General features: G+C 43.7%; 1 protein-coding gene across 13 annotated transcripts in view; it reads right to left on the reverse strand.

Moving 5' to 3' along the window:
* Nucleotides 1-25,620, reverse strand: part of HTR2C (5-hydroxytryptamine receptor 2C) — a 740,895-nt gene that overhangs the window by 514,280 nt on the left and 200,995 nt on the right. For 11 of the 13 annotated variants that reach the window (XM_073358595.1, XM_073358588.1, XM_073358594.1 and 8 more), the window contains 2 exons: nt 21,602-21,738; nt 15,847-16,110 (listed from right to left, as the gene is read on the reverse strand). The gene's annotated coding sequence lies outside the window, so the exon portion shown is untranslated. The remainder of the gene's footprint in view (nt 1-15,846; nt 16,111-21,601; nt 21,739-25,620) is intronic. The other 2 variants (XM_073358589.1, XM_073358591.1) reach the window with 2 other exon arrangements.

Below are 25,620 nucleotides of genomic sequence, written 5' to 3' on the forward strand. Positions count from 1 at the left end.
CTTGGCCAATCATGTGAAGCAGGCCAAGAGGGTGGGAATGGTCACCCGCAGCCAGGCTAAACAAGCCGTGAGGCCTAGCTCTGTTCCGGAAACTTCTATCAGGACCCAGTCAGAGGTGATGGACCCGGACCCCAGGCCAATGTCTGCAACAGCAGTAGTGGATCCAGTCCCAGAGACCCAGACGGAACCAGTCCCAGAACCGGAACCAGCCAAACAACCAACACCAGACCCCGTGCCAGCACTGAATCCAGTACTTGCAACCTCAACACCAGAGGGCCCCACTGAACCTGAACTGGCAGCAGCCGATAACCCTACACAAGAGGCTCAGCCGGAGCCTGAATCCCAACATAGTGCACCAGCGGAGAGCGGTTCACAGTCAACAGAAACAGCTCCATCCCCTATATCGCTTCCAGAGGGACCAAGCCTCTGTCCCCAATCCAATGAGGAACTGATGTCTCCAGCATCAAGGGAACAGTTCCAGACCGAACAGGAAGCAGATGAAAGCCTCCAGAGAGCTTGGACGGCGGCACGGAGCAACCCACCGCCTCTCAGCTCTTCTAATCGATCCAGGTTTGTTGTAGAAAGAGGACTTTTATACAAGGAAACTCTTTCTGGTGGACACCAGGAAGACTGGCATCCTCAGAGACAGTTGGTAGTTCCAACTAAATACCGGGCCAAGCTCTTGAGCTTAGCCCATGATCACCCTAGTGGCCATGCTGGGGTGAACAGGACCAAAGACCGTTTGGGGGGGTCATTCCACTGGGAGGGAATGGGCAAGGATGTTTCTACCTATGTCCAGTCTTGTGAGGTGTGCCAAAGAGTGGGGAAACCCCAAGACCAGGTCAAAGCCCCTCTCCAGCCACTCCCCATCATTGAAGTTCCATTTCAGCGAGTAGCTGTGGATATTCTGGGTCCTTTTCCGAAAAAGACACCCAGAGGAAAGCAGTACATACTGACTTTCATGGATTTTGCCACCTGATGGCCGGAAGCAGTAGCTCTAAGCAACACCAGTGCTAAAAGTGTGTGCCAGGCACTAGCAGACATTTTTGCCAGGGTAGGTTGGCCCTCCGACATCCTCACAGATGCAGGGACTAATTTCCTGGCAGGAACTATGAAAAACCTTTGGGAAGTTCATGGGGTAAATCACTTGGTTGCCACTCCTTACCATCATCAAACAAATGGCATGGTGGAGAAGTTTAATGGAACTTTGGGGGCCATGATAAGTAAATTCGTAAATGAGCACTCCAATGATTGGGACCTAGTGTTGCAGCAGTTGCTCTTTGCCTACAGAGCTGTACCACATCCCAGTTTAGGGTTTTCCCCATTTGAACTTGTATATGGCCGTGAGGTTAAGGGGCCATTGCAGTTGGTGAAGCAGCAATGGGAGGGATTTACACCTTCTCCAGGAACTAACATTCTGGACTTTGTAACCAACCTACAAAACACCCTCCGAACCTCTTTAGCCCTTGCTAGAGAAAACTTACAGGATGCTCAAAAAGAGCAAAAAGCCTGGTATGATAAACATGCCAGAGAGCGTTCCTTCAAAGTAGGAGACCAGGTCATGGTCTTAAGGGCGCTCCAAGCCCATAAAATGGAAGCATCGTGGGAAGGGCCATTCGTGGTCCAGGAGCGCCTGGGAGCTGTTAATTATCTCATAGCATTCCCCACCTCCAACCGGAAGCCTAAGGTATACCATATTAATTCTCTAAAGCCCTTTTATTCCAGAGAATTAAAGGTTTGTCAGTTTACAGCCCAGGGAGGAGACGACGCTGAGTGGCCCAAAGGTGTCTACTACGAAGGGAAATGTGGTGGTGGTGTGGAAGAGGTGAACCTCTCCATGACCCTTGGGCGTATGCAGCGACAGCAGATCCAGGAGCTGTGCACTAGCTACACGCCAACGTTCTCAGCCACCCCAGGACTGACTGAACGGGCATACCACTCCATTGACACAGGTAATGCTCACCCAATTAGGGTTCAACCTTACCGGGTGTCTCCTCAAGCTAAAACTGCTATAGAACGGGAGATCCAGGATATGTTACAGATGGGTGTAATCCGCCCCTCTGAAAGTGCATGGGCATCTCCAGTGGTTCTAGTTCCCAAACCAGATGGGGAAATACGTTTTTGCGTGGACTACCGTAAGCTAAATGCTGTAACTCGCCCAGACAACTATCCAATGCCACGCACAGATGAACTATTAGAGAAACTGGGATGGGCACAGTTCATCTCTACCTTGGACTTAACCAAGGGGTACTGGCAGGTACCGCTAGATGAATCTGCCAAGGAAAGGTCAGCCTTCATCACGCATCTCGGGCTGTATGAATTTAATGTACTCCCTTTCGGGCTGCGAAATGCACCCGCCACTTTCCAAAGACTTGTAGATGGTCTCCTAGCGGGATTAGGAGAATATGCAGTCGCCTACCTTGACGATGTGGCCATATTTTCAGATTTCTGGGCAGACCACCTGGAACATCTACAAAAAGTCCTTGAGCGCATAAGGGAGGCAGGACTAACTGTTAAGGCTAAGAAGTGTCAAATAGGCCTAAACAGAGTGACTTACCTTGGACACCAGGTGGGTCAAGGAACTATCAGCCCCCTACAGGCCAAAGTGGATGCTATCCAAAAGTGGCCTGTCCCAAAGTCAAAGAAACAGGTTCAATCCTTCTTAGGCTTGGCCGGTTATTACAGACGATTTGTACCGCACTACAGCCAAATCGCTGCCCCACTGACAGACCTAACCAAAAAGAAACAGCCAAATGCTGTTCAGTGTACCGAAAAGTGTCAGAAGGCCTTTAACAAGCCTAAAGCGACACTCATGTCTGACCCTGTACTAAGGGCCCCAGACTTTGACAAACCGTTCCTAGTAACCACAGATGCGTCCGAGCGTGGTGTGGGAGCAGTTTTAATGCAGAAAGGACCTGATCAAGAATTCCACCCTGTAGTGTTTCTCAGCAAAAAACTGTCTGAGAGGGAAAGCAACTGGTCAGTCACTGAAAAAGAATGTTACGCCATTGTCTACGCTCTGGAAAAGCTACGCCCATATGTTTGGGGACGGCGTTTCCACCTGCAAACCGACCGTGCTGCACTGAAGTGGCTTCACACCGTCAAGGAAACAAAAAACTTCTTCAAAATCTTGGAGAGCTAACCTCCACCGATTTCGACATCCAACACATCTCAGGAGCTTCTTACAAAGTGGCTGATGCACTCTCCCGTGAAAATTTCCCAGAATCAACTGGTTAAAATCATCCTTGAGATGTGGAAAATATTGTTAGTCTTTATGTACTCGGTAGTATATTTAGAGATGCATGTGTCTTATTAACTCTGTTTTTCCTAGAGCTCCAGGAAGAAATCCCAGCCAGTGTTTCACCCTAGCTGAGATTTGGGGGGCGTGTCATAAAAATAAAGGGAAGGGTAAACCCCTTTGAAATCCCTCCTGGCCAGGGGAAAGCTCCTCTCACCTGTAAAGGGTTAAGAAGCTAAACGTAACCTCGCTGGCACCTGACCAAAATGACCAATGAGGAGACAAGATACTTTCAAAAGCTGGGAGGAGGGAGAGAAACAAAGCGTCTGTGTCTGTCTATATGCTGGTCTTTACCGGGGATAGACCAGGAATGGAGTCTTAGAACTTTTAGTAAGTAATCTAGCTAGGTATGTGTTAGATTATGATTTCTTTAAATGGCTGAGAAAAGAATTGTGCTGAATAGAATAACTATTTCTGTCTGTGTATCTTTTTTGTAACTTAAGGTTTTGCCTAGAGGGGTTCTCTATGTTTTTGAATCTAATTACCCTGTAAGATATCTACCATCCTGATTTTACAGGGGGGATGTCTTTATTTCTATTTACTTCTATTTTTATTAAAAGTCGTCTTGTAAGAAAACTGAATGCTTTTTCATTGTTCTCAGATCCAAGGGTTTGGGTCTGTGGTCACCTATGCAAATTGGTGAGGCTTTTTATCCAACATTTCCCAGGAAAGGGGGGGTGCAAGTGTTGGGAGGATTGTTCATTGTTCTTAAGATCCAAGGGTCTGGGTCTGTAGTCACCTAGGCAAATTGGTGAGGCTTTTTACCAAACCTTGTCCAGGAAGTGGGGTGCAAGGTTTTGGGAAGTATTTTGGGGGGAAGGACGCGTCCAAACAGCTCTTCCCCAGTAACCAGTATTAGTTTGGTGGTGGTAGCGGCCAGTCCAAGGACAACGGGTGGAATATTTTGTACCTTGGGGAAGTTTTGACCTAAGCTGGTAAAGATAAGCTTAGGAGGTTTTTCATGCAGGTCCCCACATCTGTACCCTAGAGTTCAGAGTGGGGGAGGAACCTTGACACCTTCTCTGTCCCCATATCTACTCTAGTCACACCATCAGAGGACCGAACCACACCAGCCACACCATCAGGGGCTCATTCACCTGCACATCTACCAATGTGATATATGCCATCATGTGCCAGCAATGCCCCTCTGCCATGTACATTGGCCAAACCAGACAGTCTCTATGTAAAAGGATAAATGGACACAAATCAGACATCAGGAATGGTAACATACAAAAGCCAGTAGGAGAACACCTCAATCTCCCTGGACACTCAATAACAGATTTAAAAGTAGCCATCCTTCAACAAAAAAACTTCAGAAACAGACTACTTCAAAGAGAAACTGCAGAGCCATAATTCATTTGCAAACTTAACACCATCAATTTGAGCTTGAATAGGGACTGGGAGTGGCTGGCTCACTACAAAAGCAATTTCCCCTCTCTTGGTATTGACATCTCCTCATCAATGATTGGGAGTGAACCACATCCACCCTGACTGAATTAGCCTTCAACATTGGTTCTCCACTTGTAAGGTAACTCCCTTCTCTTCATGTGCCAATATATATTTATACCTGCATCTGTAATTTTCAATCCAGGCATCTGAAGAAGTGGGTTTTTTACCCACCAAAGCTTATGCCCAAATAAATCTGTTCATCTTTAAGGTGCCACCGGACTCCTCGATGAATTATGAGGAGAGGCTGAGGGAACTGGTCTTATTTAGTCTACAGAAGAAAAGAGTGAGGGGGCATTTGATAGCAGCCTTCAACTACCTGACGGGGGGGTCCAAAGAGGATGGAGCTCGGCTGTTCTCAGTGGTGGCAGATGACAGAACAAGGAGCAATGGTCTCAAGTTGCAGTGGTGGAGATTTAGGTTGGATATTAGGAAACACTATTTTACCAGGAGGGTTGTGAAGCATTGGAATGGGCTCCCTAAGGAGGTGGTGGAATCTCCATCCTTAGAGGTTTTTAAGGCCCGGCTTGACAAAGCCCTGGCTGGGATGATTTAGTTGGGGATTGGTCCTGCTTTGAGCAGGAGGTTGGACTAGATGACCTCCTGAGGTCTCTTCCAACCCTAATCTTCTATGATTCTATGAATTTATGTAGCAATGGTGTTTGGAGGATACAATGACAGGACCCTTTCTCCTCCCTTATCCCTCTCTCAAATGACCATTCATTTCTACATTCAAAAAATAAGCTGAAAAAATAGCTACTGCATCCCTTCTACGCTGTCAGTCTTACAAACTTCAATAGACTTCGGTAAGTAACATACCTTGACAAGATTTTCTCTGACAGACAGACATGATGTGCTACTGTACTTCCACTACATAATAAAAGCTAAATTAGGATAATGTCTGGAAACATCAAAGCAGAAAAATTACTGCAAAAATTTGGTTACAATTATATTTTATACCTTTCTGTAAAGAACTCCATCTCTGACAGCCACACGCCTTTCCTCACATGAGGAATTAAATGCCGCCACGCTTTAAATAGAACAGATAGCTTTGTTTATATCTGAAAATGTCCAATTGGTAAAATGCTTTCCTCCTCTTGGGCAAAGGAGGTTTATCAAAATCCTTTATTGACATGTCTTAGAAGACATAATGTAGTGGAGATCATGAACAAAAAAAACAAAGCCAGCTGCCAGGCTCCCTGATAAAATAGTTTGTATTGTATCTTCAAGGAATCAGATCTAAAAAGAGTATCCATGTTGTTTCAAAGAAGTTAGGAGAAAGGAACTACCAGTTCCTATTTGCCGTAGAGAAAAGAGAAATGCAGCAGGCTGTCAAGCAGCGTTCTTGTTCGTATTCATAATCTAATGGCTCTGATTAGAATTCAGGAGCTGGCAACTCATTGCTTAGCTCTTCAGCACTGACAGTCTAGAACGTGCACTGCTACATGCGGATTAACTGCAGTATTGCAATTAAACACTGGAAATCCCACACTGGCAAAAACGAGCGATCAGAAGTACCAGAAATCTCTAAACCTGCCGGAAAATGTGAGCATAAATAAATGTGCCAAAATAGCAATGCTTGGGTAAACGAGTGACTATGCCATGCTTTTCTACATCTAAAATTCACTGAGGTGGTTTAAGTGAGATACTCAGTGCACAGAAGCCAAAGATACACTTTGCAGAATCTCAGTTTTCAGAACCTGATTTAAGGCACACAAGGAATTAGAGAAACCCCTGAAACTAGAACTAGCCTGTGATGAAGACGGCACTATAAAGTCTATTCAATTAGCTATGAACTACAAGAATGACTACCTCCCAGAAGGAATAATATTTGTATACTCATTAGTTTTAACAACAGACATCTTCATCCTGAACCATTAAGATCAAATTATTCTTTTTTTTTTTAAACCTCTGTATCCAAAGGAAACAGCAACTCTGTTTTGTAATGCTAAGAAAGAGAACATCCTGACAATCAGGCAGCAGCCTTATGGGCTTCCTCTAATCAGTTTGGTGTTCCTCTATTCAATAAGTCATGTCTCCGGCAGAATGAGCCCCCGAATAGGAACAGAGATGCATCAGTGGGATCCTTTCACCCGCCCACAATGGGATCTTTTCATCCACCTGAAGGACACCAGAGCCTTTTAATGCTGCAGGGAGTGTGCTGGGCCTTGCTCAGGTGACATTTTTATTTCAGTAGAAACAAATGAGGCTGCCAAACCTCATGATAAAATCACCAGGCCTCCTGTGCAGCCTGGAATGGTTTAGATAGAAACGATGGCCTAGGGCACTTCCCAGAGACTGGAATGTAAGTGGTCAAAGCTTATGACTGGAAAGGAATTGACAGCTTTGGTGGAACTCAAGGTCAAAAATGGGGCACAGCAGAGAGCTGGCCTCTGAATCTCCTTATCTAGGGAGTTGAATAGAGGGATCTACAAATGCTATATCAGAATTCCGCACTCACTTAACCATCCCATCAAACAGATCATCATTAGAAGGAAGCGGTTATGCCAAAGGAGGACAGGCAACCAGTGTCCTACGCGGCATGGCCTTATCTCTGCCACTAATACCTCAACGCAGAGATAAAAATGTGCAAAGCCTTTTGGCACTGCTGACGCTTCTTACGTCTAGTAATGAGATCTGTCAGCAGTTGAAATGGTTTACTTGAGCATGTTTCTAAGAGATGCAGCCTGAAGACAGATATTAATAGACCTTGTTGGGGTTGTGTGCTCTCTGGTTCTAAACTGAATGAGTGTTCTGCACAGGGGTATGGGAGGGGATGAAAAATCAATGGAAATTATTAGTCATTCCTAGTTTGCCCCCGAGCTGCTCATTCTTGCCTTGCAGTAGTTACAGATGGTAACAGCCCAAGCAGATGAAGGTTTCATGGAGCTCTCAGTGTGTAAAATATAATCCAAATACATTTGTTTTTTCACCTTTACAATGTGCAGCTGTATAGGTGACTGAGAAGTGCAACATATGCACTATTGCAGAACTGCTGTCGAGGTCCTTCAGTGGGAGTTTAGCCTAAGTGCGGCGCACTGTATATAAGGGATCAGAATTACTCAAGAGAACATATTCAAGACTATCCTGTATTCTGAAAGATTCAGCACCTAGATTTAACTCTCTCTTTCCACAAGAGGTCACAATACAGAGAAAATACAATGGTAGCTACAGAAGGGTCAGAAAAACAACTATCTTCTTAATGTCACATTGGAAGTGGAAAGCTAAATAAAAAATGATTTTTAATGTAAATTTTAATACACTAAATGCAATCAGCACAAAAAATGGGATCAATATAAACCCAATGAACTTTCAAAAAGAAAAGGAGTACTTGTGGCACCTTAGAGACGAACACATTTATTTGAGCATAAGCTTTCATGAGCTACAGCTCACTTCATCGGATGCATGAAGTGAGCTGTAGCTCACGAAAGCTCATGCTCAAATAAATTGGTTAGTCTCTAAGGTGCCACAAGTACTCCTTTTATTTTTGCGAATACAGACTAACACGGCTGCTCCTCTGAAACCAATGAACTTTGGAGTTTCTATTGATGTAATGCCATAAAGTATTCTGGAGTTTAAATTCTATTCATTTTGCGTATAGTGACCTTTTGAAATGCAATAAGAAAAGTAGATCAAATGTGTCTTTAAAACTGATTACTTTTGAAAGCCCAAAATACAAGTGCTATAAATCAGAGCACAGCTATACAATGACTTCAAGATCTCAGAGAAAAATTTTCCATTGACATATCCACATTTTAAAGTTTCAAGCATTGAAACCTTCCCTATATATTTGTTGCAGAGACAGTGACCTCTCACCTATCTTTAAGTATTTGTAAACACAGGGCACATTACAAGAAAGGAAAAGAAAAGAGCCATTTCTTTACTGTCCTTTTTCCACTAAGCACAGCTGAGTCAGGGAATAAACTCTCTTCTAGCTGGACAGAAGGACAATAGTAAAATTGTTTTACCAATAGTAATAAAGTTCTGAGTCTAAGGAATATGCAAGTGTTTCAATATTTTTCTGTCAAACAGATGCCTGGAAGAGCTCTGCATAAAAATACTGCATTACATTACATTGGCTCCCCACTGTACTTATTCTAAATGGAGTAATTTTCTTCCCAATGTGGCTTTTTAGTGAAGTCTTATTTATTCATCTTACATAGGTAAGAAAAATAATACACATTTCAGCATGGCAATATTTGGTTTGATCACAAATACAGACCCAGCAGGTCCTTAGGGAAGGGGAAGTCCAAAGGATCTTTGAATGAGCAAGGACCTAGTAAGGAGTGCAGAATTTGAGCCACAGTATCCTGTGAGACGGCTAGAAAGTACAGTGCTGCAGTGGTGGGAAGCAAAGCAAGAAATAGAAACACAAATCAGTGTAATAATCTGAGAACTACATATCGACAACTGTAGCAAGTTGGAAGGGAAGAGATTTGAAAAAAATCTTTCTGCAGTTCACGTGTGCATCCGAGAGCCCTGCGTGTGAAGTCAGTTTCGCGGTTTCTCCGGCTGGTGAGTTCAGGGACGGGGGGAGGGTGGGACGGTACCTGTAACTACTCTTAGTTCTTTAAAAGAATGACGATTTCAAATTGATGGTGCCCCCTGGAGGTGAAAAGGAAGGGTATTGGCACGGCTTCAGGAGCAGGGATTCTACCACGCTATCTCCTGGGTTCATACTTACTCATACCTGCCTGCAATTACGCATCACCCAGCAGTGAGCGCAAGTTACTGCAAGTCAGAACGTCAGGCAGCAAAGTCTTCGGAGCCACAGGCACTCTTGGGCCCGATTCTCCGTGTTCGTGAGAGTTCACTGCTCCCATCGAAATCAAAGGGAGCTGCACATGCTCCATACGTGAATCTGGCCATGCCCTGTGCAGAGCTAAGTTTCCCCATGTGCAGAATGGGTACAGCTCATCTTAGCTAGTTCATACGGGAGTTGTGCAGGTTAAATTATTCATGGATTTAAAGTACTTTTAGAGCCTGGGATAGAAAGCTGGGATGTCAATATAAAGCATGTTGATTATTATATTATTATAAAGCATTCTGATTATACAAAGCCCTGGCCGGGATGATTTAGTCGGGGATCGGCCCTGCTTTGAGCAGGGAGTTGGACTAGATGACCTCCTGAGGCCTCTTCCAACCCTGATCTTCTATGATTCTATTAGCAGGAGCATGAGTACAAACAAGTAGCAGTTTTAAAAGGCTCAGGGTATTGCAATGGCCTCCCTTTGCTCCCTTTCCATTGTCTGTTAAAACAAACAAATACCATTGTCCAGCAGGTTTTCATTCAGACATAAGAGGAAACAGGGAAAAAGGGTCAAAGCTGAGGTCTGGAGAAGTTAATGACACTGTGCAAGTAGGAGAAGGTGCAGAGGCTGACGAGGAAAAGTTATTTATGCTCTGAATAGTTCAGTTTAGGGTTTCAGTTTAAAATAGCCAGCCGGCTATGGTTACTCAGGCTGCTGTTCAGAAGCCCCCAGGCTCTTTCAGTCCTTGTTAGATGTTCACAGGATACTTTTTAAAGGGCCTTCTGCAGGAGTTACTCTCACACTGACTATGGGGAAATACGCTGGTAGAAAAAGCACTTCTAAGCCATCAGAAAGGCGCGTATTCAGACATCCCTTTCAAATACAAATGTATCACTGCTGATGCAATTGGTGCTCTTGGGAGCAGGCATGGCTTGCGATCTGTTTTCAGCTCACACTCGCTCTGAACGGCCAAAGCCATTAGAGAGGTTCATGGAGTTCTAGAAACCAGGCTGTTCTTTCAGAAGGAAGATGGTCCAGTTTCAAGGACTTTCTATACATACCTCTGGCATCCTGCTGATAAAAACCATCCCAGGCAGACTGTTACCCTATTTTATTCAGATGCTATAGAAGTACTGTTTGCTATTAAAACAGTGCAGACCTCTTAGAAAAACATCCAATCTCGATTTTAAAACGTCCAGTGACCGAGAATCCCCCCAGCCCTTGGTAACTTGTTCCAATGGGGAAGTGCTATTTGTTAGGTACCAGTCTCCCCATTGTATTGTATAATTTGGAGAAGTGTCTGAAGAACACAATGAGCTCCTTGTGATTCAAGGCACATCTTTCTGTTGTTTATGGAAGTGCTTAGGGACCCTAAGGGAGATCATGGCCCCACTGTGGGTACATACAGCGTAGGCAGCCACCCATCCCACAGAGATTTCCCATTAAACAGACAAGAGGTGAGTCAAAGGAAATAATATAATCCCCATGTTGCAGGTAGGACACTGAGGCACAAAGATTAAGGAACTTGCCCAAGGTCACGCTGGCAGTCTGTGGCAGAGCTGGGAATTAAATTGAAATCTCCTGAGTTCCCGTCCAGGGCTTCAGCCACAAGACGGTCCTCCCCCCATGAATACAGCCCCGAGCACGCTGATTGCATGCCAACAAAATAACCCTCGCTAGTCTAAAAACCTCCTCGCTATATTTAGAATGCAGCTCTTGCTGTACAGGGTAGTGCGGTTCGGGTACGTCTACGCCTGAAGAGCTGCAGTGGCTCCCCCGTAGCACTTCAGCAGACGCTCACTGTAATGAGGGCAGGGGCTCTCCCAACGCTGTAATGAATCCCCCTCCCGAAGGGGCCATCGCACCGTCAGCTCAGCGACGTCTCTGGGGGGTGTCCCCCCATTCTTCTCACGCCCCAGAGATGGAGCAATGCTGATGTACGTCTCCAGGGCAGACCAGCCCTTAGTGTTCCTCATTCTACTACGTTGTATCAGAGATTTGAGTCTCCAAGCTCTCAGAACAACTCAAACATGGAACCAAATTCAAGCAAAGAGAGAAGATCAAAAAGAAAATCTTTCCAAATTCTCCAGACCTGCAGTGCTGGGAAAATCCTCCCTGTGGCCGCAGTACAAGGCCGGACTGTGGGAAACTATGTCAGACACACGATGTGGTTTCCACACAGCTAGAGAAAGACTGTGCAAAATGTTGGGAAAACCCTTGGTTTTTAAAAGATATAAAATAAAAACTTTCTGAAACCATCAATTCACTCTGACAGGTTTCACTCTCTCTGTTGTACAAGGGAATGATGAGATGAGGCTTGTCACACAGGGCAACACTTTCTAAAAGTGATTTTTATCTTACTATTCAGCTTGCGGTGAGAAACTGCCAACACTGCTGCGGGATTACAGAAAGCTGCAGCTCTGGGCACTTAGGAGCAGCAGCTAGTCAATTTCATCAGCTGGGCGAAAGTGACGGGGCATCATGAATTCACAACAGAAAACAAGCCATGCAGCTGACAATGCTGTTTGAAGCAAGGGATGTTGCCCCCTGACTCATCTACAAAGAGAAAAAAGAGAGAGAAACTAAGGGTATCAGAATCTGAGGAGTATCTTTCTCAAGGAGCTGTACCCTTCCAGAGTAAGGTACTACTCTGTGAGTAAGAGTATCAGAATCTGGCCATACTTAGCATGGAAACAGATATGGGTTAATTAGTCAGGGAATGAAATTAAGATATGGGCATTAGAGGAGTGTGAGGAAATGAAACTAGTGAAGCACTAAGACAGACAAGGCAAACAGGAGAAGAGATGAGCACAGAAATATGGGGTGGAATGGCTAACGAGAAGACAAGTCAGAGGACATCTTTTAAAAGGGCTTTCAAAAGGCAATATAAAACATAGCTGGTTCACATTGCCTGCACAAATGGGGTGTGTGGCAATGTCTAATTATTGCCTGCATATGGAAATGGAATTGTGAACAATAATTGCCGATGTTATCATTCATTCTCTGTGGAATTTTCCATGATACTTTTAATCAAAATTTTGATCACAATCATTATTGACATTTTTTGATTTCCCAAACCCAGATCTCAATATGCAAATGATTTGGGAAACTATTTTATAAAATAAAATATTTTGTATCACTATTTTAGGATGTGTCACAAAATAATCTTACCCCCCAGGACTCTCTCTCTCTCTCGTGCTCACGGCATAGCTCATTCCCACTGACTGATGTAAGCATTTAGTCCAGTGTATGCTCCTCCTTGGGAACATTTGATTTTCCAGATGTTCCCACAAAATAAGTTCCTCATCCTGTTGGTTTCTTTGCAGACATTGTGAGCCTGATCCTGGTCTCCCGTGGCAGGGGGCCTGGGCACCGTGAGAACTGTGGCCACCTCACTCACAGCTGGTCCTTGTCTTTGTCCGTGGCTGGTTGCCAGCTGGAGGCTCTCCGACAGGCTCACTAGCATAGTAAGGGTGTGGCTACACAGTGGTTTGGAGCCCATGGCTGGGAGCCTCCCAACCCAGGCCAACAGCCTCAGGCTAGCGGGGCTTGTGCTCGGGCTGGAGTTCGGGCTCTGATGCTTAGAGAGGGGGATGGACTTGAGAGCCTGAACCCCACCTTCAGAGCACTGTCTACAGAGCTATGGATACAGTGCTAGCATGAGCCCCACGAGCCCGGGTGGCAGGCTCCATCCCCTAAGGGTTCCGGGAATGACTTCGGTGCCTGTGGACCAGGGACAGGTATAAGCATCGTCATTACCTGCAGACACCATTCACAAGTTTCATTTTTACGAGCCTGCCTGTGTTAGCCATGCCCACGCCAGGCACCCGGACATTTCACCAATTAAAAATACTATCCAGGCCAGCATTTCAAAAACGGGACCCTAAATCCTGACTTGTCAGAGGTACAGGGCCCCTGGACCCCGCACTGACGCCAACCGAAGCTGCTATACACTCGCAGGCTTTGAAAATTAGGCCCTTTATTTAACTCCCTAAATATGTACATAGGAGCCTCCCTAAGGCACCCACTCTTGCCCCTGTCCTTATAGGTGAACTAAGGGTCCTGGTTCATTCCACGGAGACCCTGTCTCCCTCCTCCTTCCAGCACCTACAGCCTCCTAGGTGCTCGAGTGCCTTGGCCATGCAGTCTAACCGGTTACAAGGTCTGCTGTTGCCTTTCCTGTGGTTTTACTCGCTCCAACAGCCATTCTGGCTTGAAATCCAAGAGACTGATTTTGCCCAACATTGTGAAATGCCCAAGTGGCCCAAGTGGCCTGTTAGATCCCTGCTTAAGGGTGAGATTCTCAACATTGCTCGGCATTGGCCACACTGATCCCACTCCCATTGATTTAGTTGGGGATTGGTCCTGCTTTGAGCAGGGGGTTGGACTAGATGACCTCCTGAGGTCCCTTCCAACCCTGATAGTCTATGATTCTATGACACCCATGGGAAAGCTCCCGCTGACGTCAACGAGAGCAGCGTTTGGCCAGTGCTACGTGCTTTGGAAAATCTTAGCCTCAGCTTTTACTATTGAGGCCTGCGGGCGGCCTGGAGGGTCTTTGTTTCGACGATAGCTGTCCCTGTGGGAAAAGCCTCAGGATCGTAAGAGTTGCTATGACTGTGCGTTTACTCACTTCAACCGGGAAAACAATAAGGGGTGGCCTGTCGGCCGCACGCCCCAGCCAAACCAGGCTCAGCCGCACGCCCCGGCCCCTGGGGAACCAGGCTCGGCCACACGCCGCACTCCAGCACTAAAACATGCCAGATTTAAACATACTGAATTAAAGGGAATGGTAAGAATCTGCATCAAAATCAGCTCCACTTTCAAGACTTTGGGTTTGGCTTTGTTATTCCTTCTAAGGCAAGATTGATGTCAGGCCTACAATCATAGAATCGTAGGACTGGAAGGGACCACGAGAGGTCATCTAGTCCAGTCCCCTGCACTCATGGCAGGACTAAGAACTGAGCCCAGGTCGCCTTCAGGGTACAGCAGAGCGCTAATCAGGATGCTGCTTGGCTGTTCCAACTGAAATATCTTTCTTCAATAAAAACATGAACTCAAAATGTTACCAGTGTGCTTTGTTCATTAAAAAACAAAGCATAATGAATCATTGTGGTTTTCAGCTAATTTTACATTTGACGTATGTGAAATGTACCTGAAAAAGTCAAGGCAAAGATTTTGCTGTTAAATTAAGTCTTTTCTTACCTTTTTGTTTATTTTAAAAGGGTTTGGTCTCTCCTTCGTAATTCAGATTTTGAGCCCTTATAACCCTCGATTGTAAGCTCTTTGGGGGCAAGCACCATATCTTTGGTTGTAGCCTTAAAACACTAGGCAGATTTTTGATGCTATAAATATGAATAAAATAAATAACTTCCTCCAAGGTATTTTGTGACAACCACATGCTCATGCAATCATTATAATGCTGATCTGTGGAGATGGGTGCTGATCAGTGCTCCTAACCATTTCCTGGCTGGACCAGCCAGCAATGGACATGTCCAATCTCAAGCTTCTGGGAGTTTGTGCAGGCCCTCCAGACTGCTTGCTAGATCTGAGGGCTTTTGGGAGCAGCCACAGTGTACAAACTGCAGCTCTGTCCATTGGAACAGGTTGAAAAATAAGAAAGAAGTTTCCATGAAAAATCCGGAAATTGTTTTCCTCTTTGAAATCTGCAGAATTAAATTATTTTCCGTGATTGAACACTTATGTCAACATTTTCATTAAACATCACGTTCTCCCCTTTTTCTCCCTCTTTCCTGCTTTTTTTTTCCTCTTCACCACTGAAAAGGGGAAATATAGGAAGAAAAGGGGAAAAGAAGAACCAAAACGACATCCATTTACTAATGTTGGTGTTTTGTTGGAAAAAAATTGAAAATTTGAAAAGATTTTTTTTTTCCCTGCAAAACTTTTCAGCTTTGAAAAAAGGGGCCCTTTGGAAGGAAGAAAAAGATAAAAAAAGAAGTGTGGCCAGCTCCATCTGCCACAGGAAGAGTTCCCTGCATTTGCTATGCTGCAGCCATGCTGTGCTACAGAGGAGACCACCTCCATCTCTAAAACCAGCCCGTTAGCACCTTTCACCAGCGCAACATTCCCATGACGTTTAAATAGGAAATAATACACTTGACACAGTTTGGCTGCAATTTTCCTTGGTTTTGGATGCCACATTTGGTTCTCACTCCAGCAATGTGTTTACGGAGATAGATCAGCAAAATGGGCTAGTGTAATACATGGGGCTAACCTGAATCCTGCTGTACCTCCCCTCACTTAAATAGACCAGAGCTTAATTTGGCCCAAAGATGGCATCATCATTTGCATTCTGCTAGCAAAATCTCACACACTCCCTCCCATACATACCTTTACAAAATAATTTTTTTTAATGTTCTTCATTTCCGGTGTCATTTGCTTCAACTCTGAGCCATCATTTTTTCTGCTTTCTAATGTGTTTTCCTTATTGTTCAGACACGAGGCGCTCACCCCAGAGAAGGAGCAGCGTTCAGTTCACGTTTAGATGTGCTGTCAGCAATGACCACTTCCAATGAGTAGCAGATGGTTATCAGAGTTCAGTGACTGGCGCTCCTCTGTTTCCTGTGCTTTGCATGTCCCCAGGTTTCTGGTACCCTGAAGTCAAACATATAACAAGCAGAGTAAACCTGTAATTACCTGCATCATCCTGTTTAGACTCTTTTAAAAATTGGCACCACATTCGCTTTCTTCCAGTCTTCTGGAAGTTCCCCAGTGCACCAAGACTCATTGAAAATCAACATTAACAGTCCATCGTGTTCCTAAGACAGCTCTTTTAAAACCCTTGGCTGCCAGTTATCTGGACCTGCTGATTTAAAAATATCTGTCGTTAGTAGCTTCTGTTTAACATCCTCCAGAGATACTAGTGGAATGGAAGGAGTGTTATCGCCATATCATGAGACCATATCATTTGTTTTGTCCCCAAATACAGAACACACATATTTATTGAACACTTCTGACTTTTCTGCATTGTTATTGATAATTCTATCTTTCCATCTAATAATGGACAAATGGACCTAATGTATTTTAAAAAACTCCTCCTTATTGTCCTTAACTCTGCTGACCATAGATTTCTCCTTGTGTCCCTTTGTTTCCATTATCAATTCTCTACAGTGCCTAACTTCTGATTCATGTCAGTTAGACAAACAGGTTTCTTCCTCGTTGAAAGATCATTTTGTTTTTGGAGAGTCCCTGCACTTCAAACAGGAAATGACACTGTAACCAGCAATCCCTTTCAAAATGAGGGGAAGCTTTCCAGGTGTGACCATGGCAGCGCTGTTGAAAGGCGCTGGACTGATGGCCCCGGAAACAAAGCCTTCCTTTAGCCACAGAATAGACACAGCTTGGGCAGTGGCAGTGCAAATTTTCTCCCGCTCTGTCTTGTCAATTTGCCTAAACTCAGCACTTCAGCAGCGGCTTTGTTTATTCAGTAGTTTAGCCTTCTCATCCAGATTAGTCCTTGTCCTTTCTGCTTTGGCTGCCAGCAAGATATGACCGTTTTGATTATGTTTGGTCTATATTAGGTCCATATACAACACGCAGCTGCCATCAGATCAAATAGTAACAGCTTCCTATCATGGACAGCCTGGTGTCAATCTGAAGGGGTGACCCAGAAGTCAAAGACTTTTCAGTACACTAACATTCCCCTTTTTACACCTATGTACAATGAGAAAATTAGAAACAAGAATTATGTGCATAGTACGATAGTGAATAAATTGGTTAGTCTCTAAGGTGCCACAAGTCCTCCTTTTCTTATTGTCACTAAAGAGTCAGTTTTATCTAAGAGACGGCGTAGTACCGAAGTTAATATAGTTATTTTACTATAATCAGAATAGGAGTCACTTGTAGTCTTTAAATCAGGACTCTCTCTTTCTTTTGCTCGCTCGCTCACTCTCTTCCTCTTCACCCCTCCCCCCGCCCCTTTCTTTTAAGATAATCTAGTTCAGCCACAAGATATGGGCTTGGTTTCAGGAATCACTGGTGAAATTCTCTGGCCTGTGCTATCCAGGAGGTCAGACTAGATGACTACAAGGGTCTCTTCTGGCATTAAAAAAAGAGAAGTGAAATCCTGGCCCTGATGGGAGTTTTGACACTGACATCAATAAGGCCAGGATTTCACCCTATGAATCTATGAATCAACTGCAGTACCTCAGTGAGTCCTAGGGGGTAAGCTGGAAAATGACTAATGGCAGCCATTATAGTCTATTTTTTACTGTAAATAATATACTTATTAGACTTACTCTACAGATCATGTAAGGCTCTCGTGTTTCGGGTCAGAATCTGCCCTCAGCTGCAAGCACACTGCACCCAGTGAAGTCAACAACCATCACAAGTGACATCAGAGAGCGGAACTTGGCCCTTCGTTATAGTGCACTGAGAGAACTGTTCCTGGTTTGACAGGCATATTTCTCAGATTTCATATTGCAAAACACTTTTGAATCTGAAAGGAGCCATGGTCCTTAGTGTTTTTGTACTCGCCATGGCAGTCCAGTATTTTAGTTGCAGGCATTTTATGTCGGCTCCCTTGTGCAAAGATGCTTTTCATGGATTTTTAATAATCCAAATGAAAACTTTTAATTAAAGTCATTGAAAAAAATATGGCCATTGGTTAACTACATTTAGAATAAATTCTAGTGCAGCGAATTAGTAGTGGATCACTTCAAGAGCCTCCTTTCAATCTATAGAAACCCCACGTTTTCCCCTCATCATTATTCTTTGCAACTGGCACATCAGACATTTGTACTTTAGTGATCGTTAAGCCTCTTCAAGAAGATGAAGTTGCTACAGGCAAGTCCACACTATAGCTTAGATGATGCAATTTACATGGCTCCAGGGTGTGAGAAAAGCCCCGCCTCCGAGAGATACAAGTTTCGCGCTGTTCACACCGGGGCTGTGGCGGTGGGAGGTGCTCCGCTACCGACACAACTTCCGCTTCTCACGGAGGTGGAGTCACTAGGCTGACAGCACTGCACTGTCCCGTGGGCGCAGCCCATCTTCACCAGACGCGCTGCAGCGGTGCTGATCCGGTGCTGTAGTGCAGACTTGCCCTCCATCAATGCCGCATAAGCCCTTCGGCAAGAACTACTTAAGCAAACAATTTTATCTACGTTATTTAATGACTTAAAGAAGGAAGCTATAAAATGAATTACTGTTATCTTTACTATTGCCAACACTGATTAAATCACCTGTAAATGGTTTTTCCTCCGTCAGAACCCTACACTAATTTATGAGTAACAATGTTGTATAGTGGATTTCATTATTTCCTCACTGAAAAGCTAGGCCATGCTCATGCCACAAACGCGAGCTGTAGTCTGATTTTTGCTGGGCCCAAAAGGCGTACTAGGACTTCAGAGAACACACAGAAAACAGGTTTCCAAACTAAAGAAATGACCATCCAGAATTTAGACATAGCACAAAAATAACAGTAATCAATAAAATCTAAACTTTTTTGGACCTGTCACCTATACAGCTGACTTTTCAGAAATCCACAGAGTACATGCAGAGGCACTGGGCTGTACAGATACCAAAATGCCACATACAGTTGGTTAGTATCTTAATCTTATTTAGTTACGGATAAAGAGAATTAACATTTCCCAGAGGCATTCGGAATCATTAGGAAAAACAGTAACTCAATAGAATTCAAAAACATGTACATTCTAATCCAGAACACTACAGTCCACTGACTTCCAACTTTTATTATACCTTTCTCATTAACAACCGAATTCCTGGTATCTCCCAGCCATTTCAACACTCACATATGTCTAGGGACTATCCGAATACTCCTGTGTCAGTTGACATTTATATCACATCACTAATTGCTTAGTTCAGCAATACATTTATTTAACATTCACCTGACTGCATTTCAGTTGTACTCTATTATTTATGTTTTAAAGGCAGGCTTTTAGTGCTGTAACGTGGCTAGTAAATATGGCTACTCAATTCATACCTCCAGATTTTTTCCATTTAAAAAAACACTGAAGAATTCCCTAACTCGTGAGTTAAAACGTGCACAAGAAACTAGAACTATTTAGCAATGAGAAAATGTATCCCACCCAAGAACAAAAGAAAGCTGCAGCCCCTGGTACTGCTATAATTTTAATGGCTACAAATGAGCTCTCTCTGCTTCTCATACATGGATGTTTCGAGGTCTGCGCTTTCCCGACAGCATCAGCCTGCCGCAGGTCAGATAGCATGCCATGAAGTGTTCCCCAGGAAAGCAGTACATCTGGGAAGGAATGTAGAATTGGGAACTAAGTGAATTACGTTCTGACATAGGTGCTGGAACTAGAGGGGCTGCCGCACCCCGGGTGTGAAGTGGTTTCCCTCATGTGCAGGGTTTGCAGTTTGGTTCAGTGGCCCTCAGCACCCCCACTGCCCACATGGTTCCAGCACCCCTATGTTCTGATGGCATTCCCCTCAATTCCAAAGGGTTTCTTTTTGTTACGATATTTCCCAGAGACTATGCATGATAAAGTCCGATGACCCTTTTCCTTTTATTGCTAAATGTTTTAGAGACATTCATTTTATTCAGAAAGTACTAAACATCAGCCTGATTCATATTCCTTTAATACTAGAAGTAAATATATGATGCTGCATTTAGATGACAAAATACCTTATACAGAAACTGGAATATGTTTGGATGTTTAATAAATCCTTACATTTATTGCCTTAAAATAAGCTAAGGAAAAATATTACCAATATGTAAACATGAAAAGAACATTATTCACTGAAGGACACCTTTAGCAAGACTGCACTCCTTATAAGGAATGCATCACCTAATAAACCCATTTCTAGCAGAATGTGCCAGTTCATAGAATCATAGAATCATAGAATATCAGGGTTGGAAGGGACCCCAGAAGGTCATCTAGTCCAACCCCCTGCTCAAAGCAGGACCAATTCCCAGTTAAATCATCCCAGCCAGGGCTTTGTCAAGCCTGACCTTAAAAACCTCTAAGGAAGGAGATTCTACCACCTCCCTAGGTAACGCATTCCAGTGTTTCACCACCCTCTTAGTGAAAAAGTTTTTCCTAATATCCAATCTAAACCTCCCGCACTGCAACTTGAGACCATTACTCCTCGTTCTGTCATCTGCTACCATTGAGAACAGTCTAGAGCCATCCTCTTTGGAACCCCCTTTCAGGTAGTTGAAAGCAGCTATCAAATCCCCCCTCATTCTTCTCTTCTGCAGGCTAAACAATCCCAGCTCCCTCAGCCTCTCCTCATAACTCATGTGTTCCAGTCCCCTAATCATTTTTGTTGCCCTTCGCTGGACTCTCTCCAATTTATCCAGATTTATCCAGATTTCACATATTGATTGAATATATTAAATGTATTCATTAATTTGATAACTTCAGCCATTTCTCTTTCAGCTTTTTACCATCCATAAGATTGTTAATGTAGATCTTTTCCCAAGTACTGTACAAATATAAAAGTATTGACCTGAACCTGGGTAGAATTTCTGACCTCTCCTAAAGATAAGAGAGTTTGGAAAATTTTAAGAGGCGTTAATACATTTTTGACATTCCAAAAATAATTAATGGCCATCAGTATCATGTATGCACATTGGAAGGTTAAAATAACGCAGGGATTCATCAATTTGCACGTTCAATTTATCATTTTTGTTCACTTTGCTATTGTGATGCTTTGTGATCTTTGTGTCCCTGTGCACAGGGGTGATAGAGAGAAGGAAAGGTGGAGGTTTGTGTGGATTGTGATTATTCAGCCAATTAAACTCAAAGAAAGGAGAGGAAGGCTGGGCAATTTTTTTTTTAAATGGAGCATTTTTAAAATGCTTCCTCTGTAAAAGTCAGTAAAGGCTTTGACTCAGAGGATCACACAGCAACATAGCAGCATCTGCATTTTGCCCTCCTGTGTCATCTTACTTTTTGTTACTTTTTCATGCTAGACTGGCAGCTGAGCAAGGGGTAAGCATTTCAAAGAATAGCAGGGAAAGCGAATGGAGAGAGGACTGCAGTTTCCACTGCTGGAGAGCATTGAGAATTTGTCTCTGTTCATTCAAGCAGAGTGGAAGACAAACAAAGAAAAGCAAACAAACAAGCAACAATCAGCCCCCGTTCTCCTCTCTTACCAATTTTACAGCAGTGTGACCCCACTGACTCGAGGGGAGTTGCTCCCAATTCATACCTGGGTCGGGGAGAGGAGAATCAGACATCCGATGTTGGAAGATGTTTCCATAACTCTAGCTGTCAGCAACAGCTTCTGCTTCTGTTAATTAAAATAATGAGAAAATCAGAGAGTCTGGTCAATATTTAAATTGCTACAGAATGAACAAAAGAAAACTCTCAAACCACACTCCAGAAAAACTGACGAAGGAATGATTAGTCTGTGTGTGGACCCGTCACACCAGTCTGTTTTTCTGTAGTGGTTTTTCCTTACTTTGCTAGCTCTCAAATCACCTGGACCAATTTAAAACTATGTTTGAATCAGAAGCTTCAGTTCTGCCCATCCCATAACACAAGAACAAGGGAACATGCAATGAAACTAAAAAGTGGGAAATTCAAAGCTGATAGAAGGAAACACTTTTTCACACAATGCGTAAACAACCTGTGGAACTCATTGCCACCAGATGCCATTGAAGCCAAGAATTTAACAAGATCCCCAAAAAGACTAGGCTTTTGTATATCTCACAAAAATATCCAGAGTTAGAACAGTGAAGGCTAACACCTTTCGGAAGAAATACTAAACCTCATGCTTCAGAGTTTAAGCCAATCTGTGACCACGAGGAATTAGAAGATTTTTTGCATATTCTTCTGAAGCATCCTGCTGAGGACTGGATACTAGACCAGAAAGACCCCGTGTCTGACCCAGTCTGGCAAATCCTAGGTCTATGATCAAGCACAACACCTGTCCACTCCTGCTCACTGGCTCCAGCTTGGGAGAGGCGAAAGCAATTATGCCCTTGCTCCAGTTCTTACTACTGTCAGGGGGCAGGGAACGAACCCGCCGGCTCTCTCCATGGGCCATGTCAGCACCCGTTCTTCTCCAATCTGAACACTACTGACACCACCTCCATGGCTGGTTGTTTCCTTTGCAGATGCCAAGGTTGTGACACCCTGTTTTGGCTGTTACTGGTCGTGATGTTTGTGCTTCATTTATTGGTTTATTTCTATGATCCTGATAATGGCTCTGTTGCTCACTGCTTGATGACATCCCACAGGGATCACCACCTTCTCACACATGTATGAAATCCAAATCCAGCACAACCCAGATTGTGTTACATATTAAAACAGAGGGGTTTTTAAAATATGAGCACATGCTTTCAAAGTTCCAAACAAGCTTAGGAAGACAATATCACTGCATTGAACTAGTCCCAGTGGCTATTTTACATGGAATCTTTTGAAATGCCTTTACGGATTTTTTTTAAATATGTAACATTCCTTACATGTCATTTAGAAGTTCCCACCTTAGCGGTAAAACCACAGTTAATTTCTGATACGTTGCCTATACAAATTTACAAAAGGTACATGCCTGGACTACTCTTTAAGGCCTGAGCTTTTAAAATATTGGGGTCATGGTTATATCATTTGTGCACACCAATTACCATAATTAGTCATGTGTCTGTCCAGTTATCTGATCTGTGAGCATAACTGCCATAATTGGCAACAATTTAAACAACTCACGGTCTATCTTCCCCTTTCCTATGCCAGTGTTTCTCCACATTAGAGCCTACATAGAGATGCCTCTCCACTGAAAGCTGCATTTCTTTTACAGGGATGTATTCAGTTCAGCCCACATGGAGAATCTGACCCTGCCAAAACCCCGCACGTGCCTGGAACACTATCAGAAAGCCAAGCATGCTAACTCCGCAGAAGGCTTGCAATCTATGGGGGAGCTAGACTGCCATGAGAGAGATCCCACCTTCAAACACTGCCAGCTCTGCTACTAGTGAGTGTGGGGCTGCTCCAGAACTGGGGGTCAGGGCTGGCTCCCACCTTTCTGACTGCTCTGTGACCCCTGAAGGAAGCTGCCTCTCCATACAGAGTGAGAAGTTCACAAGAGCCTCTGATACCCCAAGATTGTTATTTCTTTGTATGGACACCAATATGAAACAAAACGATCCTGGAGAATCGTAAAATCATAGGACTGGAAGGGACCTTGATAGGTCATCCAGTCCAGCTAAGTATTATCTAGACCATCCCTGACAGGTGTTTGTCTAACCTGTTCTTTAAAACCTCTAATGATGGAGATCTCACAAACTCCCTGGGTAATTTGTTCCAGTGCTTAACCACCCTGACAGTTAGGAAATTTTTCACAATGTCTAACCTAAATCACCCTTGCTGCTATTTAAGCCCATTGCTTCTTGTCCTATCCTCAGTTGTTAAGAACAACAATTTATCACTCTACTTTTTATAACAATCTTTTATGTGCTTGAAGACTTATGTCCCCCCATCAGTCTTCTCTTCTCTTTAGTTCCCAGACTAAACAAACCCAATTTTTTCAATCTTTTTTCATCAGCCATGTTTTCTAGACCTTTAATCTTTTTGATTGCTCTCCTCTGGACTTTCTCCAATTTATCCACATCTTTCCCCAAATGTGGTGCCCAGAACTGGACACAGTACTCCAGCTGAGGCCTTATCAGTGCTGAGAAGAGTGAAAGAATTCTTGTGTCTTGTTTACAGCACTCCTACTAATACATCCCAGAATGATGTTTGAATTGTTTGCAACAGTATTACACTGTTGGTTCATATTTAGTTGAAATATACCAGATCCCCTTCCGCAGAACTCCTTCCTAGGCAGTCATTTCCCATTGTGTCTGTGCAACTGATTGTTCCTTCCTAAGCACAGTACTTTGCATTTGTCCTTATCGAATTTCATTCTAATTAATTCAGAACATTTCCCCAGTTTGTCACGATCATTTTAACTTCTAATCCTGTCCTCCAAACCGGTTGTAAACCCCCATCGCACCACCACCACCACGGTATTGTCCACAAAATTTAAGTGTACTCTCTATGCCATTATCCAAATCATTTTTGAAGATATTGAATAGAACCGGACCCAGAACTGATCCCCGCAGGACCTCCCTCGATATGCCCATCCAGCTTGACTGAGAATCATTGATAACTGCTCTCTGACTATGGTTTATTTCCCTAGTTTGTTTATGAGAAGTTCATATGAGACAGTAACAAAAGCCTTACTAAAATTGAGATATATCACATCTACTGCTTCCCTCTATCCATGAGTTTTGTTACCCTATCAAAGGCAGACATTAGGTTGGTTTGACATATTTGTTCTTGACAAGTCCACACTGACTGTTACTTATCACCTTATTATTCTCTTCCATGTGCTTACAAACTGATTGTTTTCTCAATTATCTTGCTGGGTACCTAAATGAAGTTGCCTGCTCTACAATAATATAAGGTTGTCCTTATTCTCCTTTGTATAGCTAAGTAATAATTTGCCCTTTTCCTGTCCTCTGGGATCTTTCCCATCCTCCAGCCTGGACCATTGTGATTCCAGAGGTAATTCAACCAGTCACCACCCTTACTCTATAGCTAATTTGCATGCAACCATTTCATTGGCTGTATAAGGCAGAGTACAGAGATTATAGATTACTTGGCCTAACTGCTACACCCATACAGTGTTCAGCTTCTCGTGACTATTTAATTATTGATACAAAGGTGAAGAGCTTGAACAGGAGGGAGACAGATTGACTCTCTAGTCCAGGGCTTAGGGCGCTCACCTGGCATGTTGGAGACCCAGGTTAATGTCCCTGCTCTGAGACAGGCAGACTTAAACCTGGGTCTTCCGCATCCCAGGTGACTGCCCTAACTATCGGGATATTGGCTATTCTGGGGCAGGGGATCTCTAATTTTGAAAGTGCTCAGATTCATTCAGATGCAGAATGAAAACAAATGTTGAAACCTGAAAAATTTTCACTAAATGGAAAAAGAAAAGGAGTACTTGTGGCACCTTAGAGACTAACCAATTTATTTGAGCATGAGCTTTCGTGAGCTACAGCTCACTTCATCGAATGCTTATGCTCAAATAAATTGGTTAGTCTCTAAGGTGCCACAAGTACTCCTTTTCTTTTTGCGAATACAGACTAACACGGCTGTTACTCTGAAACCTGTCACTAAATGGAGTTCT

The sequence above is a fragment of the Lepidochelys kempii genome, chromosome 9, assembly GCF_965140265.1.
Source record: "Lepidochelys kempii isolate rLepKem1 chromosome 9, rLepKem1.hap2, whole genome shotgun sequence".
Lineage (NCBI taxonomy): Eukaryota > Metazoa > Chordata > Testudines > Cheloniidae > Lepidochelys > Lepidochelys kempii.